Consider the following 11,727-nt stretch of genomic DNA (forward strand, 5'->3'; position numbering starts at 1 on the left):
TCCAGAATAACAAGTGACATCATTATGAAAGAACTAATATTCTCTGTACATGCCAGTTCCTGTATTGTACTGTCACTGGAGTTCCACTGACTTCCAGGGGCTCAATAGTAAGTCGCTATGATATGTTTTTTAGCTCTACAGTGCATGCCACAGCATCTAGAATGCCATGGCTTCTGGGACCTAGGAGCCCCCAGCATAATTTGATTACTTCCCCCACAGTTATAGTACTGATTTGTCTACTTAGGGAGTGTTGAAACATTCTGTGACAATGCTGAAATGATAGAGTGAGACAGTGTGAGAAATCTAAAAAAGAAAATATATATATTGACCAAGTTGGAAGTATAGGATGTGGGAAAACAATGAGGTAGTGCAGAACAGCAGGCGGGCGTGGAGTGCGGACAACATGGAGCCTTTTTCCTATGGCTTCAATTTATCAAATGCTAATCCTGATTGAAGTGGTGGGACCATCATTGATGGGGGGAGGGATAGCTGTGCAGGAACTTAAAGCAGAGTTTGAAAAAACATGGCTATATCCCCAAGACTAGAAATCTCAGTTTCTCATTTTTACATGGTTTCTTATATATATGTTTCATCCTAGCAGAACTATCTGATAGCCTTTTTACAGAATGTAAATTTAGCTGAAAACAGGAAAGGATAAGAACAGGTTCAGATACAAGTAATCCTGGAAGCCAATAATGCCTTTACAGAAAAAAGAAAATGTGTAAAGGAGTGAATGTTTAGCAGTTGTTAAAGCTGAATGGTCCAGGGCCAAAGACAGAGGTTTGCTTGTAGAAGGATATTTTAAAGGCAGTTATAGTCAGGAAGATTTGATAGAAAGCTTAGAAGGAACGGTGTCTTGATTGTTGCAAAGCCGTAAGTGTGTGGAACACTAGAGTAGGGATGTTGTTGGATAGGATGCATTGCAAAGACCTTGATAAGGTGGATACCCATTTCCATTTAATAACAAATGCAGTGGATTTCCAAAAAGAGAGGAATAAATATAGTGATATTGTGGCAAATAAGACATTATGAAGAAGTATCTGAAATCTGTGTGAGTGGAAATTAAATGATTTTTCCTTAACAAAGATCATATGCATTGTTAGAGAGTATAATACCCATATCTCAATGTAGCTTATGCATGAGTTAAAGACAAAGTTAAGTAAAATTTAGACAAGTACTGGGCTGCATAAATCCCGAAGGTAAACTTTTGAGTGGTGCCTGTTAATGTGCATATTTTTCATATATGGAGAATACTCCGCCATGACTGAGTTCTGCTTCGCACCTTACCCATACTTAAGTCCTTTCATGTGCATATTTTTCATATATGGAGAATACTCCGCCATGACTGAGTTCTGCTTCGCACCTTACCCATACTTAAGTCCTTTCATGTGCATATTTTTCATATATGGAGAATACTCCGCCATGACTGAGCTCTGCTTCGCACCTGACCTATACTTAAGTCCTTTCATGTGCATATTTTTCATATATGGAGAATACTCCGCCATGACTGAGTTCTGCTTCGCACCTTACCCATACTTAAGACCTTTCATTATTGTTTAATGTGGGGGCCCATGAACTAAAACAGCCCGGGGCCCTAGTACACTTAATCCACCACTGAAACCTATGTGAGAGAGTGTAACATCATGGGGAATTATTGGCTTAGTGAAAACCATACCTCTCAACTGCTCAGATTTTGACAGAATGTCCAGATTTTTGCCTCATATTTTTGGTCTGTTTCTCATAAAATCTATGGTTTTCTGGCAAATCATGCGATGATCTGAGGACTGAAATCTCTAAATAATGGCATACGTTTGAATTGCAGGCTTCATATACTTCAGATGAATGCATGCTAAGACAAATCCTGTTATTCTATCAAGTTTATAATTTTATAAGAGCAATATTTAAAATCTATCCTAGTTTTTGCCTGTATCCCCCATTATGTCAGCCTTTGTCCAGATTTCTTGAGTTAAGAGGTTGAGCGATATGGTGAAAACACCAATTTAAATTCATTCACATTTTAACATGAGCTTTTCTAGCATATGTTACCAGTGGGGAGAGTCACTACCTTTAGTATAAGCAGTAGCTTCCACAGAACACCTATAGACTGCAGTTGTAATGCAGGACTATAAGCTTTATTTAACCGTATCGGAACAGGAAAGTCAAAATGCTTTAATATTATATCATAGCTGATTGTGAAAATGCCTTACAGATGCATTTAAAATGTAACACATTCCCTTCATCCAAACAAAGCAAAGTTATTGCAGTTGAACTTAAATACTTTTAGTAATTTAGTTTGTGTTTTCAGAGCAATCTGTAAAAAAACAACAGCTTACCACTCTGGGTAATAATTTCTTCTCTTGCTTTCCATTTCCCAATTGTCTCCCAGTCTGACACTTTAGCATGGTTGCAGGCTCTTGGAACATGTTCCTCATTCTCTCCCCGTCTGACACTTTAGCAGGGGTGCAGACTCTTGGAACATGTTCCTCATTCTCTCCCCGTCTGACACTTTAGCAGGGGTGCAGACTCTTGGAACATGTTCCTCATTCTCTCCCCGTCTGACACTTTAGCATGGTTGCAGACTCTTGGAACATGTTCCTCATTCTCTCCCCGTCTGACACTTTAGCATGGTTGCAGGCTCTTGGAACATGTTCCTCATTCTCTCCCCGTCTGACACTTTAGCATGGTTGCAGGCTCTTGGAACATGTTCCTCATTCTCTCCCCGTCTGACACTTTAGCAGGGGTGCAGACTCTTGGAACATGTTCCTCATTCTCTCCCCGTCTGACACTTTAGCATGGTTGCAGGCTCTTGGAACATGTTCCTCATTCTCTCCCCGTCTGACACTTTAGCAGGGGTGCAGACTCTTGGAACATGTTCCTCATTCTCTCCCCGTCTGACACTTTAGCATGGTTGCAGGCTCTTGGAACATGTTCCTCATTCTCTCCCCATCTGACACTTTTGCAGGGGTGCAGACTCTTGGAACATGTTCCTCATTCTCTCCCCGTCTGACACTTTAGCAGGGGTGCAGACTCCTGGAACATGTTCCTCATTCTCTCCCCGTCTGACACTTTAGCAGGGGTGCAGACTCCTGGAACATGTTCCTCATTCTTTCCCCGTCTGACACTTTAGCAGAGGTGCAGACTCTTGGAACATGTTCCTCATTCTCTCCCCGTCTGACACTTTAGCATGATTGTAGACTCTTGGAACATGTTCCTCATTCTCTCCCCCGTCTGACACTTTAGCAGGGGTGCAGACTCCTGGAACATGTTCTTCATTCTCTCCCCGTCTGACACTTTTGCATGGTTGCAGAATCTTGGAACATGTTCCTCATTCTCTCCCCGTCTGACACTTTAGCAGGGGTGCAGACTCTTGGAACATGTTCCTAATTCTCTCCCAGTCTGACACTTTAGCATGGTTGCAGACTCATGGAACATGTTCCTCATTCTCTCCCCGTCTGACACTTTTGCATGGGTGCAGACTCTTGGAACATGTTCCTCATTCTCTCTCTCTCCCCCTTTATCTCTGTCTGTCTTTCTGTCTGTCTTACATTGTGATGAAGTCCTTGACATCTCTCATGCTGCCTTTATACACAGAGGGGTAGTGCTGACTTTTTCCTCATCTCTTTCTTCTCTTCTCTTCAGCGAAGCTTAAAATTAATGTATGTGTGTGCGTGTGTGTACATGTGCATGAGTGGGTGGTTAAGAAGTATAAAATACTTAACTTAGAACATGATAAAGATGAGAAATTATTAGGAAAGTGAGGACGAAGGTGTGCAGAGGCTTCGCAGGACACAATGATGACGGAGAGAGAATATGAAAATCAATGTCAGTGGGGGAAGTTTAATTAGAACCTTTTATATGATCCAGAGAGTTTTAGGGAGGTGGTTTGAGTTAATAGTAAGGAAGTCAAGTAACTGGGAGTAAGAAGGCATGCATATTTTTAAATAAATTTGGGGTGCATAGGTGTGCTGGGATGTTGGTTATAATAAAGCACTGGAGAGAGAGATTACAATGTTTTGTACTAGACTAGATTGCATATAACTTTGAATAATCATTTATTTATTTATTTTATTTTACATTTGTTTACCAGGAAAGTCCAACTGGGATGAAGACCCATTTTCTGCGGAGGCCTGTGGAAAAAAGCTCCACATGACACAGGACTACCACTCCACCTTTCTGGAGACACTGGAAAACATGAAGGTCCTACCCAACACCTTGATATTGGGTGATTTCAATTGCCCTACCATTCACTGGGAAAACTACTCAAGTACAAATTTCCAGGCCCAGCGCTTCCTGGAATTCATCAACTCAAATGCCCTGGATCAGTCTAACATATTAGACTTGGTCATCACCAACATGGGCGACAAGTGTCCCACACCGGAGGTCAACCCATCACAGGATAGATCAGACCATAAACTAATCACTCTGGATGTCCACACCCCACCACCACCCCCAACTAAGGAAACCACTGTAAAAAACTTTTCTAAAGCAAACTTCACCTTAATTAAGACAGAGGTGGTAAGTTTCACAGCCCCCACGCTAAAGGATAACACTACCCAAGATGCCGAAACCTTTACAAATGCACTCTATGAGCTCTTAAAAGGATGCATGGGTTGTGCCATCCCTAGCAAAACTAAGACTCACTCCTCTAAGAGAAGAAAAACAGTCTGGTGGACCCCTGCAATAAACAGGCTATACAATAGAAGGAGTAAACTAGTTAAGAAAAAAAGCAAATCCCAAGAAGGAAAGGCATCCCTGATCAGTATCAGTAAGAAACTATGGTCCCCCATGAAATCATCCAAGGCTAACTTCAAAAGAAAAATAGCCAAGGATTCAAAAGATAACCTCAAAGCCTTCTTTAGCTATGTTAAGAATCTAAGTGGCAACTCGCAGATATGCACTGAACTAGTGCAAAATAGCACAAAATATACTGAACCTACTGATATTGCCAACATCCTGGCAGATAGATTCAGTGCAAACTTCACCCCCCTCTCACCTCCAAAAGGGCCCACAACAATACCGGAAAAGTGTAGTGTCTCAAAAATCACGGACGCACAGGTGAAAACAGCCCTTTCAAAAGCCAAAAACACAGCATCAATGGGACCAGATGGTGTCCCAGGCTGCGTCTTGTACGAACTACAGAACAAACTAACCCCCCACCTAAACACACTGTTCAGTCTCAGCCTCTACACATGCTACATGCCCATAGAATGGTGTACAGCAACAGTTATTCCTCTCCATAAAGGAGGGGCCACACCTGACCCTGGCTAGCCTGGTCTGCAAGGCTATGGAGCGCATCATCATGGAACTCATTAACAAAGACATTGGGAACCTCCAAACACTTGACCCAACCCAGTTCAGCTTTGTTAAGGGCAGATCATGCCTACTAAACCTGGTTGACTTCTTCGAGACAGTTACCAAGGCCATAGATGAGGGAAAGGTGGTTCACACAGCCTACCTTGACCTTGTCAAGGCTTTTGACATCAATCTCCACTAGGGTATTACAGAAAAACTCACCAGCCTGAACATAAACCCCTACGTCACGAGATGGGTTGCCAACTGGCTTACAGACAGAACTCACATGGTAAGAATAGCGGGCTCCAGGTCCAACTCCAAACCAGTCACAAGTGGTGTCCCGCAAGGCTCGGGCCTGGGACCCCTACTGTTTGGCATATACTTCTCAGAAGTACAGGCAAACACAGGAGGACTATGGCTAACCAAGTTCACTGATGACTGCAAACTGGGAGCCATAATTGACCCTCTGGCTGACACAGCCATCCTCCAAAAGGGCCTTACTAAGACGGACACCTGGTGTCAAAGTCATGGCCTCAAGCTAAATGCCAAAAAATGCATAGTCATCCCATTTAGGAAAAACAAAACACCCACAAATTACCACATAGTTGGCAGCCCCCTTAATACAGAAGAGGTAATAAGAGATCTGGGGACCTAGGTAGATAGCAATCTCTCCTTTGACAATCATATTGCCAAAGTAGTTAGGAAATCTTTCTATGTGGCCCATTTAATTACTAAGGGGTTTGCATCTAGAAATAAAGAGGTTATAGTGCCCCTCTACTCATCACTCATTAGACCCATCATAGAGTACAATGCCTCATTTGGGATGTACCTCACAAGACACTTCCAACAGCTGAAAAGACCACAAAAGTACCTCACCAAGAGGATTTCTGGCCTCAAATATATGTCCTGTGCAGCCCAACTGAAAAAACTCTGGCTGTACTCAGTGGCATATCGCTTACTCAGAGGTGATCTCTGCCTGACTTACAAAGCCATGTCCAACTCAAAATTGATGGACATGCTCCACCTAAAGAAATCCAAGTCACTGCGAGCCACGCGCTCTAGTGAGCTAAACCTCACCACAACAATAAATAGAACATGCTGGAGGGATAGATTCCTGTCACAAAGACTCCCCATGCTTTGGAACAAAATTCCAAATTACATCAGCCAGAGCCCCTTACTAACACTCTTCAAGAGAAACCTTGACGAGTGGATGGGTAACAGAAAATACACCCCTGGCATCATGTCATTGGCTCTGCTTGACAGAGGATCAGGTAATTAATCAATGGGGCAGTGAAAGCTGACCCACTCTGGCTAGGCTTATAAATGCCCTCGGGCAGATAGCCTAGTACCTACCTATGAACCTATGAACATATAACAATACATTAAAACTTGCAGTTGCAGCTGACAGTTATGCAGTATAGTCAAGTTATCTTTTTTTTTACAATGTAAACAGAGAGAAAGACAACAATATAGCTACAGTAGTAATACAGGTAAGGTTTACATGAGTTTAAATGTAGTGCAGTGCAGTACTGCAGACAGGCAGAAAGAGGAGGATTAGCCAAGCAGTTTTATACCGCTCAGCCTGGACTAGTAGAAGTACAAAGCCAGGAGTCAGGGAGGACGTTTTTAAGAGCGTTTTTAAATAGGTTGCATTGATAGTGTTTCTACTGACATGAGGAAGTAAATCCAACGTTTTGCTACTTGCTGGGCGTACAGGGAATCGCCATCAGTGTTGGTGGATTTGGTCACCTGTAGTGGTGATTTATCTGTTGAGCGTAGACTGCGGTTGGTAGAGTAAGGTTGCAGAATGTTTAGTAGAGCAGTTTTTTTTTTCAGTCTGATATAGTAGTTTGTGTGCCATGGTTAGTTGATTGTAGGATAATAGTTGTGGTAGTTCTAACCAGGATAGTTTTTTTTAAGGTGTGACAGTGGTGTGTCTGATGTGGGTACTCAATGGCAAATTTAGCAATTTTGTTATAGCATATTTCTAGTTTCTTTAAGTCGGTCTTTTTAAGGCTGACAAGAATTGGGGAGGCATGTTGACAGGAGATGGGTTCTAGCAGTAGCTGTCCTAGAAGTATCTGTTAAATATTTTTTGGTTCTGTATAAAGTACCTATTTTTTTATGAACTTTCTTGTTTGTGATATATGTAGGTCGAATCTTAGATTATTGTCAGTTACGACACCTAGTAATTTTGTTTGTGGTTCAGGAGTGATTTTTGTGTCATTGCCAGAAGTAATGTAGAAGGTGGTTGGGGGCTGTGAGGATGTAGTGGGTTAGAAGAGCATAAGTTTTGTTTTTTTGGGGTTTAGTATGAGCTGTGAGTTTGATAGCCATAACTCAGTTTCAGAGAAGGATCTCTGGGTTATGTATTAGAGGTGTTGAAGGGTAGATGTGGTGTATATAACTGTTGCGTCATCTGCATATTGGATAATAGAAGCTAGTGGGGTAGTGGTATTAAGGTCATTTGTAAAAATACTGAAGAGTAGTGGACCAAGAATTGAACACTGTGGGACTCCTAGTGTGACAGGGAAAAGGACGGAGAGGTCATGTTGCCATTTTACTGCTTGTTGGCAGTCATCTAGATAACTCTGGAACCATAAGAGAGCAGAGGGATTAAGGTTCAATTTGGAAAGAACAGTTAATAATTTGTGGTGGGAGACCATATCCAAGGCCTTGGACATATCTAGGAAGACTGCAGAAACTATTTTGCCTTAATTTCTGAATTGGTTGATGGTATTGGTGAAGCTGAGACATGCAGTTGTGGCACTGCAATAGGGCCTAAACCATGTTGGGAGTTGGCTAGTAGGTTATTGGTGGTAAGGTACTGGAGATACTGCAGAAGTTGTTCTCTTCAGGGCTCATGAGAGCAGTGCGTGGCAAGGTAGTTTTATCAATCATTTGTAGAAAGGAAGAATGCAAGGGGGGTATGGAAGATAATTTTATGGTGGTAATTGAGGTAGGATAGATCAATTTAGACAGAAAATGGAGAGTAACAAAAATTACAACTGTATCTGGGTAGTGTTGCAAGCTGATTAATAGACTGAGGTAAGTTATTTTAGGAAATATTTACAATATGGAGGGACTCTGTAAGCTCTTGAAATTGTATGAAAACTAAAGTTTATAACAAATTACAGTTTCTAGGCAGTAACCACTCCTACAGGGACAGGCAGGCTGCTCAGTGTTAACCACTGCCACTGGTGAACACAGAGACTTCCCTTTAGCCCAAGTAAGCACTGGCCTCCAAGAAACTTACAAACAGTTCAGAACAGCAACTCTGTAACTGAACTTTTTTTTTTAATTATAGAAAGTGGGAAAATAGCAAGATTTTTGTGTTATTTTGTTTTTGTTTAAGGATAGCAGAGACACACAAGTAGCAAACTAGTCAGAACAGTTCAATAAATGACCCCAACACGTGTGTGCTAGGTTAGAGGCAGGTAAAATGCAATTTTAAGAAAAAAATACTTTAAATTAAGTGCAACACAAAAAATGCAATAAACAGGCTATAGGTATGTTCTAAATACTGTTTCTAACACAGATATCAACTTTTGCAAGCAAGAAAATGCCGAAAAGTAGGCGGCAATGCAGTTTTTCTAAGAAATAAATCAGAAGAAAATACTTAAAATCTCAAAAGTGGCTCCTTTCTTCTCTCAGTGTTTTCTCCTCTTGGTAGGTGCTTCAGCAACAACTATCAAGTCTGGAAAGATGCCAAAACCACGCAGCTGCAGGGTTTTAAGAGAGAGAGATCAAGGAGTTTGGAACTGATTTTGAATCAATTCCAAACTCCTTGATCTCTCTCTCTTAAAACTCTGCGCGGTCTCTATCCCTCTCCTCTTACCTCTAGACAGAAACACTTGTGAGAGATGCAAATACACAGCCAGACTGGAGGCTAAGCACTCTAAACCCATGACTGTAACAGACAGTCAAGAGGAGAAGAGACACACTAGCATCACACCACCAGTGACACATGGATCTACAAAACAAGCACCGGCAAGACATACACATAAATACACAAAGACATATTCGGAAGCACTGGGTACCAATCTGAAAAAGAAACAGGGCCCTCCAAAGCAGACAAGCAAGCAACCTGCACCTCCAAACACAAACCAGAAAACACATAATTCACCTCAGCAGTGTGCCTTATGACAGCCCCTAAGGCAAAACACCATACCCAACACGCAAGTAATAGGACTCTATAGTAAGGCACACAGATGTTCCACTCACCAGGCTGAACAAGGAGAAGGTTACTGTCAGCTGCCTGTCAGGTGCTAGGATCCGCCACATAACACAGGCACTTAGGTCACTCCAGAACAAGTACAAGTATGACGCTGTCATTGTACATGTTGGTGTGAATGATCTAAGATGTACCTCCCTGGACTACATGAAAAGAGACATTGAGGAGCTCTCTGATCATGTAGCCCAAGCTGGTATGACCCTGACCTTGAGTAGCATACTACCTTCACCTAGAATGATACCACAATACAAAGACAAAATGATCAATTTCAACAATTGGCTAAGCTTCTGGTGTCATTCTAAGGGGATCCAGTGTCTGTCTGCCTGGGATGACATGATAGACAAGCCTCGCTGTTTCGCCAGAGATGGTTTGCACCTGTCACCCCTAGGCTTTCGAATACTGGTTGAGGATCTTGCTGTCCCCATAGTGCCTTTTTTAGGCAAGGCTCAAAGGACAAACCAACCACCGTAACCAGCACAGGTAACCAAAAACTAAGGGTAATGCTACTCAACGCCAGAAGTCTCAACCTCAAAATGTACGCACTCGAGGCACTCCTCAGTATGGAGAAAATCAATGTTTGTGCAGTGACAGAAACCTGGTTCAAGGCTCCAGAGAGCACCCCAGCACTACCAGGTTACAATTCATATCATACCTTCCGGCCTCAGTTACTGGATCGCAGTACAAAGGGTGGAGGTGTATCCATATTCATCAAGGATACCCACATCTCCAGGTTAGTGGTGCAGCATGATGCCCCAGAAATCATCTGTGTGCAACTATCAGCAGGCAAAACCACATTTCAAGTCATAGCCTGTTATAGATCGCCCACCATGTCCCAAGATGCTCACTCAGCATTCTTTGAGGCATTGGAAAATTTTAAGGTCCTACCCAACACCATAATTTTGGGTGATTTCAACTACCCTGGTATAGACTGGGTGAACTACCAAAGTTCTAACTCCCATGCTCAGCGGTTCATAGAATTTATAAATTCAAATGCCCTTGAACAACTGGTATGTTCTCTCACTAGAGGGGACAACATATTGGATTTAGTCATCACAAATATGGGCGCCCATTGTACCACACCCGTTATCACTCCCTCTCTGGTCAGATCAGACCACAAACTGATAACCCTGGACATCCTCATCCCTCCACCTCCCCCAGTCAAAGAAACCATTGTAACAAATCTTTCCAAAGCAAACTTCAAACTACTTGCGTCAGAAGTGGAAAGCTTCACTATTCCCTTGCAGAAGGATAATGATATCCAGGATGCAGAATCCTACACCAAGACACTTTATATACATCTTCAGGATTGCATGGACCATGCTATCCCAAATAAAACCAAGACTCCTTCCTCAAGCAAGAAGAAACCAGTCTGATGGACCCCGGCCATAAGCAAACTATACAATAAAAGGAGGAGACATACAAAAAAAGGCTAAATCTCAAGTAGAAAAATCATCCCTGATCAGCTTTAGTAAGAAATTGAGGGCCCTCATCAAGTCAACTAAAGCCAATTTTGAAAAGAAAGTTGCCAAGAATGCCAAGGATAACCATAAGGCCTTCTATGGTTACGTCAAAACCTAAATGGCAATGCTCAGGTCTGTTCTGAGCTAGTACAAAATGGAACAAAATACACTGACCCCACTGACATTGCCAACATCTTGGCTGACAGGTTCAGTGCAAATCCCCCCCCCACCACCTGCAGGGCCTATTACTATTCCAGGGGATTGTGTAACTCCAATTATTACTGATATGTTGGTTAATAAGGCTCTATCTAAAGCTAAAAACACTGCCTCCATGGGACCAGATGGTGTCCCGGGCTGTGTCATATGCAAGCTCCAAAATGAACTAACCCCGCATCTAAATACCCTGTTCAGTCTCAGCCTCTCGACAGGATATGTGCCCATAGAATGGCGCACAGCAACGGTGGTTCCACTGCACAAGGGTGGGCCCACAACCGACCCTGGGAACTATCGACCAATAAGCCTGACCAGTCTGATCTGTAAGGCAATGGAGCGAATCATTATGGAACTCATAAATGGAGAGATTGGGAACCTCCAAACACTTGACCCCACACAGTTCGGCTTCATCAAGGGCAGATCATGCCTCCTGAACCTGGTGGACTTCTTTGAGACAGTTACTCAGGCTATAGATAAGGGAAAGGAGGTACACACGACTTAACTTGACCTTGCTAAAGCATTTGACAC

The sequence above is a fragment of the Protopterus annectens genome, chromosome 17.part0 (assembly GCF_019279795.1).
Source record: "Protopterus annectens isolate FY-2018-M chromosome 17.part0, PAN1.0, whole genome shotgun sequence".
NCBI classification, from domain to species: domain Eukaryota; kingdom Metazoa; phylum Chordata; order Ceratodontiformes; family Protopteridae; genus Protopterus; species Protopterus annectens.